Genomic DNA, 22,609 nt, shown 5'->3' on the forward strand with positions numbered 1-22,609 from the left:
TGCAATACCACCAAGACACTAATGCTGCTTGTTCCTTTACTCAGAAAATAATGCCACTTAAATCATCCTCAATAAAAAACTGTCAGACTTTTTTTTAGGACAGAAAGCCTGGATCGTATCTATCTTTGAAATCTATTTCATTAGTGTTCAGTCATAGGAACAGGAGGAGACCATTTAGCTCCTCAAGCCTGCTCTGCCATTCAATTAGATCATGGCTGATCTGTACCTCAACTCCATTTACTGGTCATAGCTCCATATCCCTTGATACTCTTACCCAACAAAAATCTGTTGATCTCAGTCTTGAAAGCTCCAATTGTCCACCAGCATTCCACAGCCCTTTGGAGGTAGAGAGTTCTAGATTTTCCCTACCTTTTGTGTGATAAAGTGCTTCCTGATTTCCCTCCTAAATGGCCTAGCTCTAATTTAAGATTATGTTCCCTTGTCAATTTCTTTTGAACATACTTATGATTCATCTGTAACTTTATTTTTTAGTTGTTCTGGGGAGATGGGTAACACTGGAAGGTTACATTTATTGCCCATCCCTAGTTGCCCTCAGAAGATGGTAGTGGGCCTTCTTCTTGAACTGCTACATACATAGCAATTATTTTTCTATCTGAGTAGCTTGTTGAGGTGTCAGCTCAGTTGCAGCATTCGCTCCTCTGAGTCAGATAGGTCGTGTGGTTCAAGCCCCACACCAGAGACTTCAGCACATAATCTTGGCTGATACTCCAGTGCTGTACTGAGGGAGTGCTGCACTGTCGGAGGTGCCGTCTTTCGGATAAGACGTTAAACCAAGACCACGTCTGCCCTCTCAGGTGGATGTAAAAGATCTCTGTGGTATTCAAATAAGAGCAGGGAAGTTCTCCCAGTGTCTTGGTCAAGATTTATCCCTCACCCAAGATGCCAAAACAGATTATCTGGCTATTTGTCTCATTGCTGTTTGCAGGACCTAGCTGTTTGCAAAATGGCTACTGCATTTCCCCATATTACATCAGTGACTACAACTCAAAAGGCACTTCATTGGCTTTGAAACGCTTTAGGATGTTGTGAAAGGCGCTATATAAATGCAGGTATGTTCTTTCTTTTTTGCTAGGCTATTTCAGAGGCATTAATGTTCAACCGTGTAGAGTAGGACTGGAGTGACATATTGGCCAGACAGGGGATAGGTGGCAAGTTTCCTTCCCTGAAGAACATTCATAAACCAGATAGGTTTTTAGGACAATCAGGGAGCTTTCATGATCTTTGAATTGGAGCAGCACACTGCTGCTCGGAGGGAGGATGCCTGAGGCCCTTATTGGGCCAAAGAATGAAGTTTAAAGAACATTTCACTACCAGCAAGAAATGATGCGGCAGCGTTCAGGAAGTTCTTCTGGGATCAATTATCTTTGGTCTTTGGGGCTATCAGGAGGCCCAGAACAGGACCCATGCCTGTTCTTGACAGCCATGGGATTCGCTGGGTCTTTCAGGGACAAGCTGGGTGGAATCCCCGAAGTAGCCTGGAAACATGTCCAGACACCATCCCCCACCGCCCCCCCACCCCCCCCTCCACCCCCCATTCCAAACTGCAGCTTGAATGTGGGGGCACAGGTGGAAAATACATCTGCCTCTACCCCCGATTTGGATTTTCTTTGTAGGGCAAATGGTGCAGAGTCCCAATGGATCCAGATTCTGCCCAAAAGTCCTCTCCCCCCCCACCTAATAGGGACACATCTCTGCCCACTCCAACCCTCCGGATATCTGACCCTTTAACTTAGAACTAATAAACACAAAAAAAAGAGCTTGTATTTATATGGCACCTTATCAAGTCCTCAGGACATCACAAAACATTTGCGGACAACAAATAAATTTTGACGGGTACTCACAGTTGTTTAGTTATGCAAATACTTCAACCAATTGCACAAAGCAAGGTCCCATTCCCAACTGAGTCAAGCTAACACTGAAATTGCACAACTCATAAATATGTTCAAAATAAATTAACCAACTTAGCATCAGCTTTCCTGTTTAGCCCCTGATTTCACCCCCATCCCTGGCTGCTCACTCAGGCTCAACCTAACAGTACGCAGCATCAGTATTCCACTTGACTTTGAGCTGAACTTCAAACTCTGTACACCTCTACAATATCACCTACTTCCTCCCTTACCTCACCCCCATTGCCAAAGAAACCCAAGGCCACATCACCATCATCTCCAGACTTGACTTCTCCAATACTCTATTTGTTGGCCTCTGAAGTTCCATCTTACTTAAATCACAACTTGTCCAAACCTCTGCCACCTGCATCCTATGCCGTACAAAACAGAACTGAGGTGACTCCCCGACAGGCAAGATCAGAAGTCTAAGGGTAAGCTAAGTCCAGAAAACAACAGCACACAGCTCTCGTGCTGTTGCTTATTGCTAGTTCTTGTACCACAAAGTTAGAACAACAAAAAGAACTTTTAACAAATCAGAGACCAAAATTAAAAATCAGTAACTGCAGTATAAAGTAGTGTTAAAATTAGATTAAAATGATACTCTTGCACTGCCTTTCAGTTGGCCAATGATCTAATGAGAACTTCACTGGGCTATGTAACAGCTTCAGCATGGGATTCAGTCCTGTGAATTGTTTGCGATGTACAGTTCAAGTGGAAATGTCTTATTGATGCCCCTTCATTTATTTCAAATGCACCTGGCCCACATCCTCAAAACTACCTTCAAGAAATAGCCAGTAGGAATGGAATGAAATAGCAAATGACCTTGGCTCCAAAATTGCATTGGGCCTTCCATTGCAGCGGAAGACCCCGGAAATCGGCTAGGACCCAAATACGTCTTTGCTGGAAGTTTCTGGAGGGGGAATTGCCTGCGATGGAATCTCCATCCATCCCAGACATGGTCCCTGGGGCCAGACATCGGGGTATGGGTGGGGACTGCAAATGCTGGAGGTTCCTGCTTCCACAACCTCAGGTGGAGCCCATTATAAGGTTGGAGGCCAGTAGGCCCAGTGAGAGGAGGCAGCACACATTGGCCTCCAGACAGGTGTAAGTGGGCTGCAACAGGGGAGGGAGTCTAGGCCAGAGAAGCAGTCCGGACCCCGAAGATCAGGAAATTTTACATTACTAAGTGGGCTGAAGGAGTGCAAAAATAATTTCTCTGTTGGGGGTGGGGTTGGCGGTAACTGGACAGCTCCCCTATACCCTGGAAAATGGAATGTTCTGGAGTTTCCGGTCTGCATGGGTTGGCAGGAGCCCATGATAAGCTCATAGTGGCATGGGTGCCTGCTGGGCCCATGCAAATGAGATGACCTCCCACTGACTCTGGTATACACCAGCTGAGTCAACACTGGAAGGCATCAACCAGCACGATCCTGGACTAACTGCTGGCATCACAGCTCATGCAATTTTGAGGCCCTTATCTCAATCTATATCGTCCCCAACCTCACTATTTCTCAGGATAGAGCCTTGCTCCACAAGGTTGATGATGAGCTGCCCTGAAACAGCATCACATCTGGATGCTGTGGAATAGCGACATGCCTAAGCCACCCAGGTGGCCAGTCACATCTTTCTTTCTAGTTCTGCAGTTGCTGGCTTTGCGTGGACTTGCTTGCTTTTGTAGGCAATGCCGTGACTTGGAGAAACATCTGTGACTCTTTTCAAACGTCATTTGACCTCTTCATCATACTTCCCCTTAGAAACAACCCTGATATCAAACTTTTGGTCACCTGTCCCAATTTCTCCTTATGTGGCTCAGTGTCAAATTTTATTTGATAATCGCTCCTGTGAAGCGCCTTGGGACGTTTTACTACCTTAAAGGCACTATATAAATGCAAGTCTTTCTTTCTTTCTTAATACCCCCAGGAATCAGATCACTGACCTGAATTATACGACTACTTTTAAATGAAAATGCATCTAAAAATCCTGCAAGAAACCCTAAAAACCAATGTGAAAACGGCTGTATAACCTGCACTCTTAATCATCTTGAAGGGGATTCCTTTTATTAGTAACTTTAGGCACAACACTTCCTTTTAACCAAAGGGGTTCAGAGACAAGCCACTCTCGAGCCTTTGTTGACACTGGGACCTCTTTTGACTATATTGGTATTGGAGAACAAGATATTTTTCTACTCCATTTTAGTTCTGATTGCCCAGTGACTAGCAGAGGCCAATGTTACAGACATAGGTCAACCAACTACAGAACAGGGATGGGAAATTTATTTATTCAGTTATGCACAAGCTTTCAAAGAGAAAGGACATTTCAAATCCTGCAGTGTACTTATAACACAACAGTGCAGCTCCACCATTGGAACCCCATCATGCCTAACAGGTATTAGGAACATGGCCTTTCCACATATTCCGAGTCTGTCTGCAGACCCAACCACCCTGGACTATCACAAATAGAAGAGATGAAGTCCACAAAGCATTCCTTATTGAATTCAATCCACTTTTGTGTAATATAGAGCTCACCATTGAGATCCTTTGAGACTGTTGACTTCATTCTTTACATTGCATCTTGTTGCTGTTCCAGTCTTGTGGTGCCAACATGATTACACCATGATCTGCTTCGATCTAGATGCTCTGGAAAAGAGCTTTTTTAATGTTATCTTGGGATGTGGGTGAGGCTGACAAGGCCATATTGTATTGCCCAATGCTAGTTGCCTAAGAAGGTGGCAATGAACCTTACAATTGAATAGCTTGCCAGGCCACATCAAGGGCATTAAGAGCTAACCACATAGTGTGGACTGGAGTCACAAGTAGACCAGGCCAGGTAGGGGTTGGTCATTTATTTTCCTGATTCCCGGCCACAAATTATCCAAATTATTGAATTCAGTTTGAAAACCTACTATGGTGTGATTTGAACTCATAACCTCTGGGTTACTAGTCCAGTACCACTGCACTACTGCACCCTTGATTTTAGTCTGAGAGGGTAATGTTTAAGCTCCACTAAATCGGGTCGAGATTCTTCAGAATGGCCGCCCCTTCTGGATCTTGGTGTATGATGAGTTGAAGGATGCTCCATGATGTAAGTGATTCCTCAATATCACCACGAGTGCCTATCACATGATCAAAGAGGAGATTCAGAGCGCTCAGTGAAACTGTTTCCTCCCTTCGGGCGAGGTGATCTCCTGCATCATTCTCCCCCCCCCCCCCCCCCCCAGAGATGCTACTGTGTACCATTATGTTACTTCAACACATATTTTTATTCATGGCATCCCAGGAGTTCATAGTGCCTTGGAGGGACTAACCGCCCAAGCACTGATCACTCACCCTGACTGAGTATCAGTGCAATACGCAACTGTCCTATTAGAATACTCCCTCCTGCTTGATTTTGATCCCTATTCCTTTTACTCACTTCAACTTAGGCCCTCTCGGACTTCTGACACTCGTTTGTGCTAACCTGAATGTTTGTCACGAGTCATGATTGTTCCTGCGCATTGCATTTAAAAAACAAAATTTAAAAAGTACTCTGTGAGACCTGAAACTATCCAGCATCTGCTTCAACGTGAACATTCCCAAGTGGCCAGTAGCATGGAGTCATCAGTCTTGTCTGTTCTTGTCTGTTCTCGGAACTAAGGTAACCTGCAATCCTCTCCAACCTGTCTTTCTGATGAGACGTTAAACCGAGGCCCCATCTGCCCTCTCAGGTGGACGTAAATGATCCCATGGCATGATTTCAAAGAAGAGCAAGGGAGTTCTCCCCCGTGTCCTGGCCAATATTTACCCCTCAACCAACATCGCTAAGACAGATTAACATTGGTAATCGTCAGATGGTCATTATCTCATTGCTGTTTGTGGGAGCTTGCTGTGCGCAAATTGGCTGTCATATTTCCCTGTATTACAATAGTGACTACATTTCAAAAGTACTTCATTGGCTGTAAAGTGCTTTGGGATGTCCTAAGGTCGTGACAGGCGCTATATAAATGCATGTTCTTTCTTTCCTTCTTTATTTCCTTCCTTCTCTTTCTTTCTTACCTCCTGGCAAGAGTGGCCGTCTACAGCTATTCAGCATAACTGGTACAGACATCTATTGTGCTGATCAGTGAACCTTAATTACAGACAGTAGTGATAATGAGTGCAACCTGTTACTCTGAAGCTTTCAAGAGTAGTACCATCCATTTGCATTTGTTCTTAAATAGTTCTGTCAAAGAAGCCAAGTACAACAGTAAATGGCTAAAGAATGAGAAAGCATTTGTATAATCGTGCTGGGATGTTAGCGTGCTAGTGGTGACTTTGCCCTGCATCAACACAGAAAGACTAAAATAAACACTGATGTGATAAATTCCCAGTACACACACGCCCTTAAATTCTTTGTATCTATCAGATTCTGCATTCTGCTTCCTCATCTATGTTAAAAAAAATTGTTTGAATTTTTTAAAATTGTAAAAATTGTCCATATACATGAATATGAAGCAAAACAGTCCTTAGCCCAAGATTCATTTTAGTGCAGCAGTTAGTCTCATCAACAGCAACAGCATATTTATCCAGAGGTGCCCAGGAAGTGCAATTAAAATTCTAAAATAAATGGTCTATTAGTACACTAAAGCCTAGAAATTAATGTTGCCCATATTAGTGGGAGAAAGCTTAAATGTTTGTACAGCATTCCCATTTAAAATAAATAGGTTAATGTATCTGTTAAAATAATGGATGATGGAGTACACATTAAGGGTTGATCCATTAATGTCGCCAGCAGTAACTTCGAGGCTTAATGGTTTCACAATGCTGCGATAATCTAGGGCAATGTTCATATTGATTTCACAATAGAAAGAAAGAACTTGCATTTATCATAGAATCATAGAATCAAAGAATGATAAAGCACAGAAGGAGGCCATTCGGCCCATCGTGCCTGTGTCAGCTCTTTGTTAGAGCTATCCAATTAGTCCCACTCCCCTGCTCTTTCCCCATAGCCTTGTAAATTTTTCCCTTTCAAGCATTTATCCAATTCCTTTTTTAAAGTTATTATTGAATCTGCTTCCACCATCCTTTCAGGCAGTGCATTCCAGATCACAACAACTCGCTGTGTAAAAAAGATGTTTTTCTTCATGTTGCCTCTGGTTCTTTTGCCGATCACCTTAAATCTGTGTCCTCTGGTCACTGACCCTTCTGCCACTGGAAACAGTTTCTCCTTATTTACTCTATCAAAGCCATTCATGATTTGGAATCAAATCTCCTCTTAACCTTCTCTGCTCTAAGGAGAACAACCTCAGCTTCTCCAGTCTCTCCACATAACTGAAGTCCCTCATCCTTGGTGCCATTCTAGTAAATCTCTTCTGTACCCTCTCTAAGGCCTTGACATCCTTCCTGAAGTGTGGTGCCCAGAATTGAACACAATACTCCAGCTGAGGCCTAACCAGTGTTTCATAAAGGTTTAGCAAAACCTCCTTGCTTTTGTACTCTATGTTTCTATTTATAAAGCCAAGGATCCCATATTTTTTTTAACAGCATTCTCAATTTGTCCTGCCACCTTCAAAGATTTGTATGCATACACCCCCAGGTCTCTCTATTCCTGCACCTCCTTTAAAAGTACACCATTTAGTTTATACCAAAATGTATCATTTCACACTTCTCTGCGTTAAATTTCATCCGCCATGTGTCTGCCCATTTCACCAGTCTGTCTATGTCCTCCTGAAGTCTGTTACTATCCTCCTCAGTGTTTACTAAATTGACGAATTTCATGTCATCTGCAAATCTTGAAATTATGCCCTGTATACCCAAGTCCAAGTCATTAATATATATCAAAAAGAGCCGAATCACTCCTGCCCTCCATCCTATCACAGACACCTCTCCCTTTTGTTCATTCCCTGCTCGCCCCCTTCCCATTCCCTTGGCTCTGCTATTCCTTTAAAGATTGAATAGATTGCTAGGATCTTACAGCACAGAAGGTGGCCATTCAGCCCCTGGGGAACACCACTTATATAACACCTTTCACCACGTCCCAAAGCGCTTTACAGCCAAGTAGATACTTTTGAAGTGTAGTCGCTGTTGTAATGTAGGAAATAATCGAATGAAACACAGTAATATCAAATCTTCAAATAAAGCCGGTACATCTCAACCTTATCAAGGAGGCACATCATTCATTTCAAATCTTAAGAATGTTTTAAGTTGGTCTCGTTTTTTAGATCTATAAACAGGGACCTGGTAACCTTAGCCTCTGTACTGAGAATGGACACAAATGACGTACCTTCTAGTTCCTTCCATTGTTCAGGTAGCTCCTCCAAAGTTAATCTCAACGTCCAACAGATGGCAGTGCAGAATGTTCAAACATTTGAAGTCCTGTAAATGATGATGTGGAGCATTAAGCATTGAAAACCAAGCTATTATTTCTAATCAAACAACATTTTTTTTCAACAACAAAATAAAAATGGCTGTAAATCAACCGAGAAGTTTGTTTAATTTAATCTGGATTTGGCCATTCAAGGCCAGACTCAAGCTGACCTCTGAGGTACCACCTGCGTCGCAGTCAGTCAGATAGATAAGGCAATTTGCACCTTGCATTTCTATTTCCATAAATCAGAATGATTAGATCCTGATTAATGAAGATGTTATTTAGAATTTGTGGTGTTACTGACTGCTACACACTGCTGAGAAGCCATTTCCATACTGCACTGCGCTTACAGTCAATGGCGCTTGATTTGATGATGGGTCCCACATGGCAACTGCAGCTGCATGAGCACTCTGATGTGCACTGGGTGGCATTTACTTGCTCCCCAGTCAAGCTCCACAAAGATTCTGCACATTGCTGCAAAAACATAATTTCTGCTGGTGTAATCTTAATATCAAACACACTAGTAAGAAGATTTTCTATGCTTCCCTCCCCCTCTGCTATTCTGCTGTAACCATTTACACCTCCTCTGGACCCATCTTTCTTTTCTTCACTTGTCCCATTATCACCCCTTTTTGCCTCGCACCATCATCCCTTTTATCATTTAATCACTCCTGCCCTCCATCCTATCACAGACACCTCTCCCTTTTGTTCATTCCCTGCTCGCCCCCTTCCCATTCCCTTGGCTCTGCTATTTCTTTAAAGCTTGTATAGATTCATAGGATCTTACAGCACAGAAGGCGGCCATTCGGCCCATCATGCTTGTGCTGGCTCTTTGTAAGAGCTATCCAATTAGTCCTACTCTTGTGCTCTTTCCCCATAGCCCTGCAAATTTTTACCCTTCAAGTATTTATCCAATTCCCTTTTGAACATATGAATGTACGAATTAAGAGCAGGAGTAGGCCATTCGGCCCCTCGAGCCTGCTCTGCCATTTGATAAGATCATGGCTGATCTGATTATGACTTTAACCCTACTTTCCCATCTACCTACTATAACCTTTGACTCCCTTGCTAAGCAGGAATCTATCTAACTCAGCCTTAAAAATATTGAATGACCCTGCCTCCATCACTGTCTGGGGAAGGGAGTTCCACAGACTCACGACCCTCTGAGAGAAAAAAATTCTCTTCATCTCCGTCTTAAATAGGAGACCCCTTATTTTGAAAGTTGCTATTGAATCTGCTTCCACCACCCTTTCAGGCAGTGCATTCCAGATCATAATAACTCACTGCATTAAAAAACATTCTCCTCATCTCACCTCTGGCTCTTTTGCCGATCACCTTAATCTGTGTTCTTCGGTTGCCGACCCTTCTGCCAGTAGAAACAGTTTCTCCCTTTTTACTCTGTCAAAACCCTTCATGATTTTGAACACTTTTATTAAATCTCCCCTTAACCTTCTCTGTTCTAAGGAGAACAATCCCAGCTTCTCTAGTCTCTCCACATAACTGAAATCCCTCATCCCTGGTACCATTCTAATAAATCTCCTCTGCACCCTCTCCAAGGCCTTGACATCCTTCCTAAAATGTAGCGCCCAGAAAATTGGACACAACCTGTTCATCTCTAACATCTTCCAGTTCTGATGAAAGGTCATTGACCTAAAACATTAACTCCGTTTCTCTTTCTGCACAGATGCTGCCTGACCTGCTGAGTGTTTCCCAGCATTTTGTTTTTATTTTACACTAGTAAAACAGCCTTAGAGCAACACGGGAGATACTTGGAACATTTCAGCCACGAGGAAGAACAGTACTGAGGTGGGAAAAAACCCAGCTGGTTGTTCACTCGGAAATCAGCTGACCATTTAGTTATTGTACGATATTCCAACGAGCGTAGCCTGCTCCAATAGGATCACAATCCAATGCAAATAAAATAATGTGAAGTAAATATAAGTAATGTGAAGTATCCTTAACTTTAACCATCAAAACTAAACGCTAGCATGAAAAGCAATCAAAAAGGCCAATGGAATGAATGTTGGCCTTTATCTCAAGGCGGTTGGAATTCAAAAGTGAGGAAGTTATGCTTCAGCTGTACAGAGCCTTGGTCAGACCCAGTCTGGAGTACTGCCTCCAGTTCTGGACACCACAACTCAGAAAGGATATATTGGCCTTGGAGGGGGTGCAGCACAGATTCACCAGAATGATACCAGGGCTTAGAGAGTTGAATTATGAGGACAGGTGGCATAAACATGGCTTGTATTCCCTTGAGTTTAGAAGATTGAGGGGGTGATCTGATCAAGGCATTTAAAATGATAAAGGGATTTGATAGAGTAGATACAGAGAGGGTGAGGTCTGTCTTCGGCAGTAGCGCAAAACAGGCGCTAGCGAATCAGCGGTTTGTTTTATTCTCCGCCCAAGTTTCTTTTCCAAATCGAGCAGAGTGTAAAACAAGCGGCTGCTTTGCTATGGCCTGTTTTACACTAGTGCCCAAGGTGAATTTTACCCCCAGAGAAGCTAGTTCCCCTGGTGGGGGAATCCAGGACAAAGTGGGCATAATCTTAAAATTAGAGCTAGGAGTGAAATCAGGAAGCATTTTTTCAAACAAAGGGTAGTGGAAATCTGGAACTCTCTCCGCCAAAAGGCTGTCGATGTTGGGGGTCAATTGGAGCTTTCAAGAATGAGATCGACAGGCCCTTCAGCCACCGAACTACAGTTCAAATGGTGGCCAGCGGGTTTCCGGAGGGAACGGGACGGCAAGGCTCAAAGGACTGTTTTAAAGGCCCCCTGCCCTGTTCCCATCCCACAGGGTGGGTTAAAATGGCCCCCTGTGTGTCAGTTCGTAAACTTGAGCTCATCCAAAACTCTGCTGCCTTTATCCTAACTCGCACCAAGTCCCGTCTACCCATTACCCCCTTTGCTCGCTGACCTACATTGGCTCCCGGTCAGGCAAGGTCTCGATTTTAAAATTCTCATCCTTGTTTTCAAATCCCTCCATGGCCTCGACCCTCCCTATCTCTGTAACCTCCTCTAGCCCCATAATCCTCCGAGATCTCTGCACTCCTCCAATTCTGACCTCTTGCGCATCCCTAATTTTCATCGCTCCACCATTGGCGGCCGTGCCTTCAGCTGCCCAGGCCCCAAACTAATTCCTGTTAATTGTATCCATGTGATTTATTTTAATTAGTGTTAATTGTATTCAGGTGGTGCGTATCAATTGGGAACGCTCTTGTATCCATTTATAAGAGAGCTGATCTAGAGTGTGGTGTGGGTGTAATGTGGATCTATATGAATAAAGGCTTGGAAGCAACTGAAGACCAGGCTGTATTGTTCTATCCTTCACCATCTGGCTATCCAGTTTATTACAATTCCCTCCCTAAACCTCTCCAACTCTCCACCTATTTCTCTCCTCCTTTAAGTCACTCCTTAAAACCTACCTCTTTGACCAAGCTTTTGGTCACCAGTCCTAATATCTCTTTATGTGGCTTGGTGTCAAATTTTGATAAAACCATAGAATCATTGAATGGTTTCAGCACAGAAGGAGGCCATTCAGCCCATCGAGCCCGTGCCAGCTCTTTGCAAGAGCAATTCAGTTAGTCCCATTCCCCTGCTCTTACCCTGTAGCCCTGCAATTTTTTTCCTTTCAAGTATTTATCCAATTCCTTTTTGAACACCATGATTGAATCTGCTTCCACCACCCTTTCAGACAGCGCATTCCAGATCATAACAACTCACTGCGTTAAAAAGTTTTCCCTCATGTCGCCTTTGGTTCTTTAGCCAATCACCTTAAATCTGTGTCCTCTGATTCTCGACCCTTTTGTTTGATAACGCTCCAGTGATGCATCTTGGGACATTTTACTACGTTAATGGCACTATATAAATGCAAGTTTTTGTTGTGTATCAGTATATGTGGAGTAAAAGAAAAAGCATGCAAAAAATAGCACAGATCCTGGCAACTGGGAGAGATACAAAGTACAGGAAAGGGTGATAAAACAGATAGTAAGAGTTACAAAAAGGGAGGATGAAAGAAATTTGCAAGGGATATCAAAATCAATACAAAAATTTTTACAATTGTATTAGGAAAAAGAGAATGGTCAAGAGCAATGTGGGCCCCTTAAAAACTGATAACAGTGATATTGTAAATGAAAATAAGGAAATGGCGGACATGTTAAATAATTACTTAGCATCAGTATTCACAGTAGAGGAAGAGGATAGCTTGCCAAACACCACAAGGAAACAAACTTTGAATCAGGCACGGGGACTCACCATAATTAACATAAGCAAATTAACAGTAATGATGAAAATAATGGCACCAAAGAATGACAAATCCCCAGGAACAGATGGTTTCCATCCCAGGGTATTAAAGGAAGTAGGTGAGAATATTGCAGATGCCCCAACTATAATCTTCCAAAGTTCTTTCAATTCAAGAACCATTCCTTTAGATTGGAAAATTGCACATGTCACTGCTATTCAAGAAAGGTGAGAGAGGGAAACCAAGGAATTATAGATCAGTTAGCCTAACATCTGTTGTCAGGATATTACTACAGTCCAATAATTAAGGATAAAGTGACTGAAAACCTTGAAAATTTTCAGTTAATCAGGGAGAGCCAGCATGGATTTGTAAAGGGTAAGTCATGCCTGACAAACCTGATTGAATTTTTTGAAGAGGTGACTAAAATAGTGCACAGGGGAATATCTATGGATGTTATTTATATGGACTTCCAGAAGGCATTCGATAAAGTCCCACATAGGAGACTGTTAGCTAAAGTTGAAGCTCATGAAATTGAGGGCAAATTATTGACCTGGTTAGGAAATTGGCTGAATGGCAGGAAACAGAGGGTAGGGATAGTGGGCAGGTATTCAAATTGGCAGGATGTGACTAGTGATGTCCCACATGGATCTGTGCTGGGGCCTCAACCATTCACTGTAATTATCAACCACTTAGATGACGGCATAGAGACCCACATATCCAAGTTTGCCAATGACACAAAGATAGGCAGCATTGTAAGCAGTATAGATGGAAGCATAAAATTACAGAGAGATATTAATAGATTAAGTGAATGGGCAAAACTGTGGCAAATGTGAGGTCATCCACTTTGGACCTAAAAAGGATAGATCAGAATACTTTCTAAATGGTGAAAAGCTCAAAACAGTGAAGGTTCAAAGAGACTCAGGGGTCCATGTACATAGATCATTAAAATGTCATGGACAGGTACAGAAAATAATCAAAATGCTAACGGAATGCTGGCCTTTATATCTAGAGGACTAGAATACAAGAGGGGTAGAAGTTTTGCTGCAGCTATGCAAAGCCCTGGTTAGACCACACCTGGAGCGCTGTGTTCAGTTCTGGGCACTGCACCTTTGGAAGGATATATTGGCCTTGGAGGGAGTGCAGCGTAGATTTACTGGAATGATACCTGGGCACCAAGGGTTAAACTACGAGGAGAGATTACACAAACTAGGGTTGTATTCCCTGGAAGTTAGAAGATAATGGGGTGATTTGATCGAAGTTTTCAAGGTATTAAGCGGTATTGATAGGGTAGGTAGAGAGAAACTATTTCCGCTGGTTGGGGAGTCTAGGACTAGGGAACATAGCCTAAAAAATAGAGCCAGGACTTTCAGGAGTAAAGTTAGGAAACACTTCCACACGCAAAGGGTGTTAGAAGTCTGGAACTCTCTTCCACAAATGGCAGTTGATGCGAACTCAATTGTTAATTTTAAATCTGAGATTGATAGATTTTTGTTAACCAAAGGTATTAAGGGATATGGGGCTAAGGTAGGTACATAGAGTTAGGTCACAGATCAGCCATGATCTCATTGAATGGTGGATCAGGCTCGAAGGGCTAAATGGCCTACTTCTGTTTCAATGGAGTAGCAGAGACTGTGCTGTGTCATGTGAGGGGCAACTTAGTAAGTTTCACTCTTATATTAAATGAGCAACACTGTTTACAGCAGATGATTTGTGTTTTAACAGATCTGGGCTGTCCTTTGTTCAAAGGTCACTGGCCTTAAGCGCGCCATGTGTAGATTGCCTACAAGAATCCCAGATTCCCGTTTCGGTCATTCATAGAATCATAGAATCATAGAAGTTACAACATGGAAACAGGCCCTTCGGCCCAACATGTCCATGTCACCCAGTTTATACCACTAAGCTAGTCCCAATTGCCTGCACTTGGCCCATATCCCTCTATACCCATCTTACCCATGTAACTGTCCAAATGCTTTTTAAAAGACAAAATTGTACCCGCCTCTACTACTGCCTCTGGCAGCTCATTCCAGACACTCACCACCCTTTGAGTGAAAAAATTGCCCCTCTGGACCCTTTTGTATCTCTCCCCTCTCACCTTAAATCTATGCCCCCTCGTTATAGACTCCCCTACCTTTGGGAAAAGATTTTGACTATCTACCTTATCTATGCCCCTCATTATTTTATAGACTTCTATAAGATCACCCCTTAACCTCCTACTCTCCAGGGAAAAAAGTCCCAGTCTGTCTAACCTCTCCCTATAAGTCAAACCATCAAGTCCCGGTAGCATCCTAGTAAATCGTTTCTGCACTCTTTCTAGTTTAATAATATCCTTTCTATAATAGGGTGACCAGAACTGTACACAGTATTCCAAGTGTGGCCTCACCAATGCCCTGTACAACTTCAACAAGACATCCCAACTCCTGCATTCAGTGTTCTGACCAATGAAACCAAGCATGCCTTCTTCACCACCCTATCCACCTGTGACTCCACTTTCAAGGAGCTATGAACATGTACTCCTAGATCTCTTTGTTCTATAACTCTCCCCAACTCCCTACCATTAACGGAGTAGGTCCTGGCCCGATTCGATCTATCAAAATGCATCACCTCACATTTATCTAAATTAAACTCCATCTGCCATTCATCGGCCCACTGGCACAATTTATCAAGATCCCGTTGCAATCCTAGATAACCTTCTTCACTGTCCACAATGCCACCAATCTTGGTGTCATCTGCAAACTTACTAACCATGCCTCCTAAATTCTCATCCAAATCATTAATATAAATAACAAATAACAGCGGACCCAGCACCGATCCCTGAGGCACACCGCTGGACACAGGCATCCAGTTTGAAAAACAACCCTCTACAACCACCCTCTGTCTTCTGTCGTCAAGCCAATTTTGTATCCAATTGGCTACCTCACCTTGGATCCCGTGAGATTTAACCTTATGTAACAACTTGCCATGCGGTACCTTGTCAAATGCTTTGCTAAAGTCCATGTAGTCCACGTCTACTGCACAGCCCTCATCTATCTTCTTGGTTACCCCTTCGAAAAACTCAATCAAATTCGTAAGACATGATTTTCCTCTCACAAAACCATGCTGACTGTTCCTAATCAGTCCCTGCCTCTCCAAATGCCTGTAGATCCTGTCTCTCAGAATACCCTCTAACAACTTACCCACTACAGATGTCAGGCTCACCGGTCTGTAGTTCCCAGGCTTTTCCCTGCCGCCCTTCTTAAACAAAAGCACAACATTTGCTACTCTCCAATCTTCAGGCACCTCACCTGTAGCGGTGGATGATTCAAATATCTCTGCTAGGGGACCCGCAATTTCCTCCCTAACCTCCCATAACGTCCTGGGATACATTTCATCAGGTCCCGGAGATTTATCTACCTTGATGCGCGTTAAGACTTCCAGCACCTCCCTCTCTGTAATATGTACACTCCTCAAGACATCAATATTTATTTCCCCAAGTTCCCTAACAGCCATGCCTTTCTCAACCGTAAATACCGATGTGAAATATTCATTCAGGATCTCACCCATCTCTTGTGGTTCCGCACATAGATGACCTTGTTGATCCTTAAGAGGCCCTACTCTCTCCCTAGTTACTCTTTTGCCCTTTATGTACTTGTAGAAGCTCTTTGGATTCTCCTTTGCCTTATCTGCCAAAGCAATCTCATGTCCCCTTTTTGCCCTCCTGATTTCTCTCTTAACTCTACTCCGGCAATCTCTATACTCTTCAAGGGATGCACTTGATCCCAGCTGCCTATGCATGTCATATGCCTCCTTCTTCTTTTTGACTAGGGCCTCAATCTCCCGAGTCATCCAAGGTTCCCTACTTCTACCAGCCTTGCCCTTCACTTTATAAGGAATGTGCTTACCCTGAACCCTGGTTAACACTTTTTTTTGTTTTAAGCATCTTCCTCCTTTTCCCAAGCCCTACACTCTCTCATCCCGCCCTCCCCCCTTCATGATCGCTCTCTTCCCGTTAAAACTGACTCTTTCATCTTCTAGTTCCCTGTTTTAAAAAAAAAATTATCATAAATGCATCTGCCAGTCTTTTGGCTCCCTGAACCAACAACTTCCCTTGGGCTGAGATTTTAGTTTCTCTTGAATGCAGCTGGAAGACTCTGGGACAGATGTCCCATATTGCACAGATTTCTCTTCGCTTATTTGCCTTGCGCGCTGAAACTGGAAAAGGGCTGCTTGTCTTACTTGATGAAATGTGATGTGTGTGTGACTGCAAACTGGAGCCAAACGATTTCATATTAAGATTTGAATATAAAATATGTTGCTTTTACTGCTCCCTCCCCACCACCAAATACTCAACAAATTTTAAAAAAGAGTCGAATCTGTAATACACAGCACATCGTACACTCAGAAGCAGATGGGATATGACCAGGAAGGAGTAAGGAACAGACAGGCAAATAGCAGGTTGGCATAGTGACAAGCGCAGGTACAGCTGTAGCCGGTATTGCGGCGAGCACTTGCTTCACTGGCCACCGCAGTCCTTAAACTGTGTGCGTTTTGAACTTAGCTTAAGATTCAACGGTTTACACTTTTTTTTTAGTCGTAGAAACAGTGAACTTTCTGTACGAGCTTCCTGAACATTTGCCAGCAGCAGTTAAAATAAGAGTGTGGAAACATTTGCAATGTGCCGGGAATGGTAGACGAAGATTAATTTTTCTTGTATAAGCTAAAAATATCAGCATACTGTGTTACAGCTGTCACCAAGGTAACATTATGTGTCTCCAATCTGTGGAAGAGAAGCTCTCTCAAGCTGGCAGAGTGGGTTTGGTTGGTTCTATTAAACAGCTGCAGAAGCCACTGCTTTTTAATCCTTTGGTAGAAGAATGTTCAAAGAAAAATTAGCACGGATAGTGAATATTTTGCATCACTTTGATGAAAAGCCTTTCATTGCGCAGGGTAATGAAGATGGCTGCTGGTACACCAGTGTGCTGGTGCCACGGAGAGGCAAAGGTTAAAGTTTGTGCCCATGCTTTCCCAGAAATTAAGCTGTTATTGCAGGGCACGGCACTGAACAGAGGGCCAGGTCCTTCTCCACAGGGATGGGCAAAGTCAGCGAAACAAAAAACCCCGGGGACAAGTTGCCCCAGGACACTTCCTAGTGGACAGGTCCAAGAATTGTATCCTCAGGCCAGTGCATTCTCTCAACTGCTAAATGTTACATCAGTGGAAAGGGAAGAAGAGGGAGCAAAATAGAACTGTAAATCTTTTAATTAAATCTGCCAATTCAATGCTGGTTAATAAGTATGATAACCTCAGTACATTTTCTTTTTATTCTTTTAGACATAAATTACTATTAAAGGTTTTATTTCATATTCTTAGATGAATATTTATTGTTAATGTGGTCCTGTGGATGTGTTTTTCTGTGACTAAATGTAACATGTTCTGGTAGTTGGTGATTGGATTTAGAGGGGTCAGCACCACATCTGTCTCAGTTCTTACCAAAGCCCTTCGGGTTTGATCGTAGCAAAACATATGCTGCCTGGCAGGTGAACCTACATTTGTTCAGAGTTGCACTTTCATTTCCTGCATATGGTACTGGCAAGGGTTGCACATAGCAAAATGACCTTTGCTGTGATAGCAAAATTATCTCTCTCTCTCTCTCCTTTTCTCCGTCCTTTCTCTCTCTCTATCACTCTCTCTCTTTATCTCTCTCCCTATCTGTCTGTATCTCTCTGTCTATCTCTATCTCTCTATATCTATCTATCTATCTCTCCCTCTATCTCTCTATCTCGCTTTCTTTCTCCATCCTTTCTTCTTCCTCTCAATTTATTTCTCTACCTATATCTCTCTCATCTCTATCAAATCCTCGTTTATCTATCTACATAAACACAGAGAAAATAACTGCGGTTATTACCAATATGTTGGATATCACTGCACTCTTGTTTGATTCTTTTTAATCCTTTAAATCCAACCAAAGTGACTGAAAGCCCCAGTAAAACCGCATGTGTGGTTCTAAAGCTCCTAAACATATCGACTGACCTATGGATACGTTTACAGAAAAGGCAGTGTACTTTCATTGGGGATTACAGAATAAATTTTGCAATGTACATGTCTTCATTTAATCTTCTGCTTATGCGTTGTGTATATTAATCTTTTTATAATAATTTCCAATTAGCGTACATGGATAGCCCAGCAACTACAGGCCAGTCAGTTTAACCTCGGTGGTGGGGAAACTTTTAGAAACATTAATCCAGGACAAAATTAATAGTCACTTGGACAAGTGTGGATTAATTAAGGAAAGCCAGCATGGATTTTTTAAAGGCAAATCGTGTTTAACTAACTTGGTTGAGTTTTTTGATGAGGTAACAGAAAGGATTGATGAGGGCAATGTGGTTGATGTAATGTTTATGGATTTCCGAAAGGCGTTTGATAATGTGCCACATAATAGATTTGTCATCAAAGTTGAAGCCCATGGAATAAAAGGGGCAGTGGCAGCATGGACATGAAATTGGCTAAGGGACAGGAAACAGAGAGTAGTGGTGAATGGTTGTTTTTCGGACAGGAGGGAGGTGTACAGTGGTGTTCTCTGGGGATCGGTGCTGGGACCATTGCTTTTTTTGATATACATTAATGACTTGGACTTGGGTGTACAGGGCACAATTTCAAAATTTGCGGATGACACAAAACTTGGAAGTGTAGTGAACAGTGAAGAGGATAGTGATAGACTTCAAGAGGACGTAGACAGGCTGGTGGCATGGGCGGACATGTGGCAGATGAAATTTAACGCAGAGAAGTGCAAGAAGAAGAGGAGAGGCAATATAAACTAAAGGATACAATTCTAAAAGGAATGCAGGGACAGCGGGATCTGGGGATATATGTGCACAAATTGTTGAAGGTGGCAGGGCAGGTTGAGAAAGCGGTTAAAAAAGCATACGAGATCCTGGGCTTTATAAATAGAGGCAAAGAGTACATTAGCAAAGAAGTCATGATGAACCTTTATAAAATACTGGTTCGGCCACAACTAGATATTGTGTCAAATTCTAGGCACCGCACTTTAGGAAGGATGTGGGGTAGAAGAGATTTACTAGAATGGTTCCAGGAATGAAAGACTTCAATGGATAAACTGGAGTAGCTGGGGTTGTTCTCCTTAGAGCAGAGAAGGTTGAGAGGAGATTTGTATTCAAAATCATGAAGGGTCCAGACACAGTAGATAGAGAGAAACTGTTCCCATTGGCGGAAGGGTCAAGAACCAGAGGACATAGATTTAAGGTGATTGGCAAAAGAACCAAAGGCGACATGAGGAAAATCTTTTTTACACAGCGAGTGTTTATGATCTGGAATGCACTGCCTTAGGGGATGATGGAGGCAGATTCATTCGTGGCTTTCAAAAGGGAATTGGATGAGTACTTGAAGGGAAAAAATTTGCAGGGCTATGGGGAAAAGGCGGGGGAGCAGGGCTAGCTGGATTGCTCTTGCAGAGAGTCGGCACAGACTCGATGGGCCGAATGGCCTCCTTCCGTGCTGTAACCGTTCTATGATTCTATGATCTGCTGGTTCTGCAGCACAAAAGGCAGAATGAGAGGAAAAGAAAGATCTTGCATTTATATAGTGCCTTTCACCACCTCAGGATATCCAAAAGCACTTTTCAGACAATGAAGTACTTTTGAAGCATAGTCACTGTTGTAATGTAGAAAACGCAGCAGCCAACTTACACACAGCAAGGTCCCACAAACAACAATCTGATAATGACCAGAAAATCTGCTTTATTGATGTTGGTTGAGGTATAAACACTGGCCACGACACCAGGGAGAACTCCCCAGCTCTACTTTAAATAGTGCTGCAGGATCTTTCATGTCCACCTGAGAGGGCAGATGGGTTAATATCTCATCCAAAAGACAGCATCTCTGACAGTGCCTCTCCCCTCTCAGTACTGCACTGGAGAATGTGTGCTCAGTGGGACTTAAAGCCATGACCTTCTGACTCAGAGACAAGAGTGCTAACCACTGAGCTACAGCCATCTCCATGGAACAGGTGGCGATAAAAAGAACCGGCCTCCACCAGTGGTCAAAGAGGCCTCAAGCCGCCCCGTCGTGAATCTTTGAACATGCAGGTGCCTCATGTTGGGTGCATGTTTGCTGTTTGTTTCTTTGCCACGTTTTATAGGCCACAGGACAAACACATCGGCATGGCGAAAAGACAGAGTACTGTGGTAAAACATAGCCATGCCTGTAGGTTAACAGTTAACAGAATCCCTCCATGATGCTCTGCCAAGCTTACAGCGAAATATTGTTAAGATGCATTGTAAGGTAATGTTATAAAATTAAACAAAGTGCGAGCACACTTACCTTGGTCACCTTTCATAGGTCAGCAAATGTCATCCTCACCAGCTCCCAGGATCTGGTTACAAGTGAGACAACAATCACTCTTTCTACCTCCTCCAACCAGGTTGTTGTCATGTTACTCTTCAAAATAAAATACCCTTCCACTTCAAAAAAGATCACCCTCCTCTCCTACAGCACCTACTACAGCGTGACTGCCAAAGCTGCATCCCATAAGCCTGTTGTTCATCATTGTAGTCTTGCTGCAAGACCTGGAGAAAGTCTTGTTGCAGCCACTTCAGTAGCAATGCAGCTTTAAGGTGACCAGCAGTCCTTCAAGAGCTGCTAGTGCTGGATAATATGCCCCTTTCACATGCTGTGCGCTGGAAATGCTGCAATCATATTGAAAGGAGCTGACCTCATATTATCTTGCGGGGTCACCTCAGAGTGCTAGAGGCACATGCGGCATCCAAAAAGCAGGCCACTTGTTGTTATAGCAACGCATTATCAGCCTCAACACAAAGGCTAAACAATATAAACTAGTTTTAAACATTTGAAGTTCAGACACGGTGAAGCATAAAAGTGCATGGTTATTGCTTCAGTAGTGATAATTACTGGAGGTACAATAGTGTAGTGGTTATGTTACTAGACTAGTAATCCAGCAAGCCTAGAATAATAATCTTAGATCATGGGAGTTCAAATCCTACTATAGCAGTTTGAGAATTTGAATTCAGTTCAACAAAAAAAGCAATCAGGAAATAAAAAGCTGGTATCAGTAAAAAGTGACCATGAAGCTATTAGAAAAACTCAACTGGTTCACTAATGTATTTCAGGGAAAGAAACCGGCTGTCCTTACCCAGTCCCACATCTACATGGTTGACTTGGAAATAACCTAGCAAGTCATTTTGTTGTATCAAAGACCCAGCACACCTTCTTGGGGCAACTAGGGATGGACAATAAATGCCAACCTTTTCAGTGAGGCCCTGGGAATGGATTTTCAAAAATTATTTACCATTTTTTAATGTGTACAGTATGAAAAATCATGGAGATAGAAAGTTAGAAAAAGATGAGTAAAATATTGCATTTTTGGAATAACTGCAATAGTTGCAGGATCAGAGGAAGTAGGAAAGTAGATCCAATCAGTGAATTGGTGTGTCACTGTCTTGCAACATGAGTGATGGGGCATTTTCCATCACAGTGAGTTCCTGATCTCGGATGGTCTGTTGAGTAGGTTTGGTTATTTCTGAGGATTTGTTGCTGACACTGGAATGATATTGATCAATATATGGAAAGGTTTATCTCTCTTCTGGCTGTATTATTTGCAGTAAATGAAATTTATGACAAGAGCGGATAATTAAGGTTATGCACTTTTCTACTGAAAGCAAAGGAGTCAGAGAGTGAGTCGGCACAAGTCATTCAGCTGATTGCAGAGCAGCCAATGGCAGAGGTCCGAGAGCGGGTTCTATACCCAACAAGGCACATGGCAAATGGTGGGGTGGGGGATAAATCAAAAATGAGGGCTGTAGAAGTAGAACAATAGTTCCAGCTAAATAAAGTAGGCAAGTGAGAGACTACTGAATAACAAAGAGTAAATTTAGTAGTTGCTCCATACATATAAATATTTTGGACATTTACCAATTATGCTAGAAAGAAAGAATTTGCATTTATATAGCAACTTTCACATCCTCAGGCTGACCCAAAGTGCCTCGTAGCCATTGAATTACTATTGTTCTGTAGGCATGGCAGCCGACAATTGCTGCACAGCAAGGTCCCACATAGAGCAATGAGATGGATGACCAGTTAATCTGTTTTTGGTGGCATTGGTTGAGGGAGGCCAGGAAACTGGGAGAATTCTCTGT

The sequence above is a fragment of the Heptranchias perlo genome, chromosome 12 (assembly GCF_035084215.1).
Source record: "Heptranchias perlo isolate sHepPer1 chromosome 12, sHepPer1.hap1, whole genome shotgun sequence".
In the NCBI taxonomy this organism is placed as follows: Eukaryota; Metazoa; Chordata; class Chondrichthyes; order Hexanchiformes; family Hexanchidae; genus Heptranchias; species Heptranchias perlo.